Below are 6,164 nucleotides of genomic sequence, written 5' to 3'. Positions count from 1 at the left end.
GACAAGTAAAGCTAAGTAAATAGAAAATGCGGCTTATTAATGTCCTTCCCCAAAGTATCCTTCCACCATTTTTCTTTTCTCAATTCTGAAGGTCCCACCAACTACCCCCATTCCACCCCATGCCCACCCCAAGCCCTGCTTCTTTCTCTTGATCTCCATTTTTAAAAATTATTCTGGATAGCTTTCCACAGATAGGGAACAAGTTTAATATAAAGCACCTAACTAGTGATAAAGTTAATTGGAATACAGAAACCCTCAAAGTGGAAGCCACCCCAGTGGCCCTGCCCATGTCATAAATCCAAACCTAAACCAACCTGTAGTTGTGCGGAACACCTCACTGTCAAGGAAACCTAACACCAACCACAATCCTCCTACTCGGCTTTGCCTAGCTTACCTTATCCCGAAAAACAGAACTGCTAGCCTAGGGAAATGCCCGACCTAGCCAGTCATGCCCTTTCTGTGTTGCCTCTTCTGCTGGTCTAGAAAACCCACTCTTGCCCCAAATCCCTCAGGAAGCACTTGTCAGGCGACTGTACTCCCCCAACCCCTGGACTGGTTTCCCGTGAGTAAAGAACATCAAACTCATTACTAACTTGTTTTAGTTTTGTCATTCGACACTAAGATGATAGGAGTAAGAACGAAAAGGAAGGGATGTGAAGGGAACACTAAAAGGTCTTAATAAAGACCTAGATTCCAAATAATATGGCATATTCTCGCCATTCAGACTTTTTTCCACCACAAAGGTATACCACATTATAACTAACTTCAAAAAAATAAACCATCACTTTTAATCAAGCCTAAGACATAAATGATTATCCGTTAGTTTTAGATACCACCAAGTAAGAAAAAAATGTCTCTATTAAACTATGATGCGAGTCACTTTTAAGACCCATCACATTTTTCAAAGCTGTTAAAGTATGGAAAAGAAGTGTGTCTTAGAATTGATGGACTAGGGTGTCACATTTCCCACATTTTGGAACACATTAATAATGCATCTAGATTTAAGTCTAAATGAACCATAAGATCTCAATTACCATAAATTAAGAAAATGAAATAGACCAGCTTTTAAAAAATGAAAGAAAAAAAGTATTGCCACATTTTTGCCATAAATCTATGAGGTAGATTATCATCACCAAATGAAAATAAATAGAAACTACTAAATACAGGCTTCTGAATGCACTCTTCACAGAAAATTAACTCTTACAATACTTTCATGTTGACCTATGACTACCAAGTCTCATTTCTTTATTGCAATAATTTTTTAAAAAATCTTTAAGATATTAAAGGGAAAACTTTAATATCCTAAAAGGCCTTGAGTTTATCCTGTTTATAAGAAAATTTATAATACAACAAAGATAAATCCAACCTGCATATAATTAACAGAATATCTATTTTAAGAGTATAATGTTATGCTTTGTAGGTACTAAGTTTAATTTAGAATGCCATTCTAAAGTCAATCATTTTAATCATAAGCTCCCAAAACCCCAGTAACGAATAATAATCAAATTGTATTTTTTATGTTAAGGTACAAGAACATCCCAAACACATTAATTTCAATACAGAAGCAGCCCAATACCCACTGTAAACAGCTTCTAGTGAATGATTTCTGCTTAGAAAAGTAGAAGCTAATGTTAACCTACAGCCACTGTTCAAATGCATTATGATAAGCAACTCTGAGTTAAAGGACAGTTCGTTCACTGCAAAACCTCATGGTTACTGCTTCAAATAGCAAATGCTTAATTTTCAAATTTGAAAGTCTTATTTCTCAGAGAATCTGTCTTTGTATGTTTGAAACATTTTTCATTTTTGAAAATTCACTATGTAATGTGATTAATTGCTGCCTACCTGGGGTTTGCTAGAGTATTCACCTCTCCCACTCATTAAGACACTGTCTTTTCATTCAAAGTTTTAAGCTCAGAAATGTGGTACATTCAGAATTAAACAGAACCTGGAAGCACCACTAAATTCAGGACCCTGAAGCATCTTCAAGACATCTAAGAAAAGACTATTAAAAATCTTTAGCTGATCAACTGAAAACATGAAGATACTACCTACTGGCGATAAGGAGTCAACGCTTTAGGACCTGGATAAATTGAGGGCAGACTACTAACTAGCCAAAATTGGCACTAGGGAAACAGAAAAGGGAACACTAATAGAATTAACTACCATAGCTGGCTAGTCTGGATTCCCCCTTGCCACTCGTCCAATGGGAGAGACACTCAAAACTGTGAAGAGGAAACTAAATTGCGTTGCTTTTTTAAAAGCGTTGTTGATAATCTAACAAAGTATCTGGAAGAGTCAAAGTTAAATCGGTGTATTGCTTATCAGTTTAATTCTTTGTCTTATTCATATGGTCTACATAGTAATTTAAATGTACTGATACAGGAAAAGAATAATTAAACCTGGAAGACAGCAATGCTTTTTAACCAGAGGTGGGCGCCAGACTCACTTGGGTATGCGCTCTGTCCCAACACAGGAAAAAAACTACGGATACCTGGGCCACATCTCCAGAGATTCTGAAATACACACTTGCCTCAGAAATACAACGGCTATCATAGGAACACCATACTGAAGTAGAAAGCATGTAAGATTTAAAGTTGAAAACACAATATGAATTTCCATTCTTACTGTTAGCTTATACAACCCCAAAATGTTGGTCAACCTTGAGCTTCCTTTTACTCTTCTTTAAAGGGACTCAAAATATTATGGAGATGAAATTTTAAAGAATTATGTGAAAAATTTTGTTACAAGAACACTATACAAAATATCAGTTTTTATCATTATTATCTGAAAGTACCTTATAGACTTCTCCAAAAATAAAGTTGGTCACTTTTCTATTTCTTTTTCTCCTCATTCTGGTATTCTAGTTGTTTCGACTTCACACAGTGTCATAAATAATCCCCTGGCCACCAGAAACTTCCACAAATACTCCTGAACTAGCCATTTCCGGAGACATGCTATAATTGCCAGGTTGGGAAAACTCCCTGCAAATGACACTAATTAATTTTTAAATGTTTTGGCCTCATTCTATATTTAAAAATATTACAAATGTCCACTTTGTTACATGCTTTTAGATGTACTTACATCTTTTATTAATTTTTTATGAGGTAACTAATGTTACCTCCATTTTGCAGATAAGGAAACTGAGGCTCAAAGAAGTTAAGAACTTACCAGAAGTTATAAACTGTAAAGTCCTGTGGTCAGGATTCAAATTTAGGCTAAGTGTCTTGACCTTTTTACTACTTCATAAAGTTTGCAACAAGAAACAATTTCATTTTTAAAAAGTGTAAATACTGAAGCAAATGAACTGGTTTAGGCAAATTCAAGTTTGAAATACTCAAGACAGAAATGGCTACCACATTTAGAGGAAATAGCTCAAGACTAGTCATATACTTTATCTTCTGGAGATATAGAAACTGGTGTCAGAAATGCTATAGAAACTGGTGTCAGAAATGAATTTATACTTTATTGCTTACTTCCTTTTACTGGACAGGAAAACAGCCCCGTCCAACAGAACTTTCTATGATGACAGAAACAGTCTCTTATCTGTGCTGTCCAAAACGGTAGCTAGTATACACTTATAGCCTGAAAAGAGCACTTGAAATGTGGCTAGTGCAACTGAGGAACTAAATTTTAAATTTTATTTAATTTTAGTAAAATATGAAAACTTAAAATATATAGTAGAGAAGGAATTTACATTTATGAACTAATTAAAAACTCCTGTAAATTGATTTCACTTATAGCCTCAAGCTCTTAATTTGCATTGTCCAAAGAAATTATTTAAAATCCAAGCAGCCAAATATGCAAAATTAAAATATTTAGCAAGTCCAAGCACATATCCATTACAGTTAGTGCAGATCAAGACAACATGAAAAAAAGCAGACAGCCAAAATCCTTTGGTGGGGGAGGGACAACAAATAAAACCAAATTTGTTAGAGGCAGCCAAGAAAACTCCATGCGAAAATTTCATAATCATTACAACTCTATTTTCAGATCAAGCATCCATACAGTTATATGATCTTTTCAGCAAAATACAATGCCAAGCACTATTATGGATCAGGCATTTTACCTGAAGACTTATTTTTTGTTCTTGAACCCTCAATGATAGCAGTAGAAAACAAAAGCAGCTGAAATGTGAAATAATCCCTAGAAAAATCAAGAATTAAAAAAATTCACAACATTAGTAAGAAGCAATTACTCAAAGAATGGAAAACTGGGGCTTGCAAGGTTTATTAATAAGTACTTTCAAATATAAAGTTATTTCTAATGGACTTAAAAAAGTTAACATTAATATTCTAGATTATAGACCATGAGCTGTTACTGTACTTAAATATATTAAGGAGAATTAGAAATGACATCTAATAAAAAGAAACTGCCATTTTTACTGTAAGACATATATACCAATAAAAACATGGGAGGCACCTTTATGAAACTGTCTAAAACTCAAAGTTCCTAGTCAGTGTCAACTTTTACTTTTAGAAACTTATTCTGGTTTGACTAGAAATGACTGGCTTCCTCTGCCCAAATGCTATGGCTTATCACATCAATGCTTTCTTTAAATATAACTGAGAATTGACTAAACACATATTCACTTTTCATTGGCATTGCCAGAAACTTAACTGAGACTAATTCTTCAAAAGGAGATAGAACTTGTGACTGTTCTAATGACTTTTAAGGAAAAATATATACTCTTGGGAATTGGCATTTGGTGCCCTCTCCAAGAAAATGTAAGTAAAGTAAAATGGAACCAAATTATAAACTCTAAAAGGTAAAATATACAAAAGGAATACTAAATCAATACTTATAGATTTCGTTTTCTTGGGTCTTTCTGCTCCTAACTTGCCTAAAAAAGGTAGCTCAGGAGTAAGTATTTATAGAATTAGGTACCTAATAAGCTGTAAAAAGTCATACAAATCACCTAAGAAATTATTACATTATCAAACTGTTCCCCAATCTTTAAATCAAGATAACCTATGTCCTCTCCCTGTCACAAATCAACAACAAACCGAAATTTAAAACTAATTATGTACACTGATTTGCTAAACCCTAAACAAGTATTTCCCTAAATGAGTTGTCCACATTAAAAAGTAAATACATATATATATTGAAACTGCTTAATGTATTAAAAAAAGTAAAATATACTTTGAAGTAAACTTAAGTTTCAGGTTTATTTTTGTTTTGAATTACTGCAGATTGAAAACACCAGTGCTTAAAAAAAAAAAAAAAAGCTGAGCGTAGGCTCCTAATAGCAATAAAAAAAGCCAAGAAATCCGAATATAATGTAGGAAAAACAAGTGTTACTTATAGACAGTTCTAGGTTCAAATTCCAACTCTTCAACTTGTTTAGGAATGTAATGGGGATGATAATACCCACCTCATTCGGTAGTGGTAAGAAATAAGACCATACCTGTTACGTGCCTAGCACCAAACCTCGCAAGGAGCAGGTATGTTCTGCAGACTAGGTATGAGATCACTGGCAAGAAAGGACTCTTCCTCTGAGTTTTCTCCAATCTAAAGAAATGATGAAACCTGCTCCATCTGTCTCTTAAGATTGTTGTAAAGATGTAATGAGATAATTCGAACACAAGGCAGCCTCATGGAAAAAGAACAGGCTTGAACTTTCAACAACACATGAACCTCTTTTGAGCCTCCTTTTTAAAAAATAATTACAGGTCATACATAATACCTATATTTCACATGGTCTTTAATATTGATGATTAAAAATAAAAGAGCTGGACATGGTTCCATAGTGTAGGAGTTACACGCAGAAGGTCCTGGGTTCGCACCCCAGTGGAGCCACAGTCCATGGTCTACGGCCATGCCACCCTGAACAAGTCTGATGTCTGATCTCGGAAGCTAAGCAGGGTCGGGCCTGGTTAGTACTTGGATGGGAGACCACCTAGGAAGACCAGATGCTGTAGGCATAAATAATAATAAATCATAAAAAAATAAAAAATAAAAGAGCTAATAATGAATGTGAAAATACTTAAAAAGCTCTAAGTAAATGTTAGCTGAATAAAAACAAAATTTTACCACAGCATTATTGAAGTAAATGAAAAATGTCAACTCAAATGGTATTACAGCATACAACAACACATATTATGTTATGTCAGAACTATCAGATTTATGAACTAGGATTCCACCAATCATTTTGTTAGAATGAA

At 34.3% G+C, this 6,164-nt stretch overlaps 1 pseudogene; it reads left to right on the top strand.

Annotated features, from left to right (window-relative positions):
• Positions 1 to 5,808: 5,808 nt before the first annotated feature.
• LOC112479890 lies at positions 5,809 to 5,924 on the top strand (annotated as a pseudogene).
• Positions 5,925 to 6,164: the final 240 nt, after the last annotated feature.

Source organism: Pteropus alecto, unplaced genomic scaffold, assembly GCF_000325575.1.
Source record: "Pteropus alecto unplaced genomic scaffold, ASM32557v1 scaffold21, whole genome shotgun sequence".
NCBI lineage: Eukaryota > Metazoa > Chordata > Mammalia > Chiroptera > Pteropodidae > Pteropus > Pteropus alecto.
The sequence above is the reverse complement of the archived record's forward strand: the minus strand, read 5'-3'. Positions and strand labels throughout refer to the sequence as shown.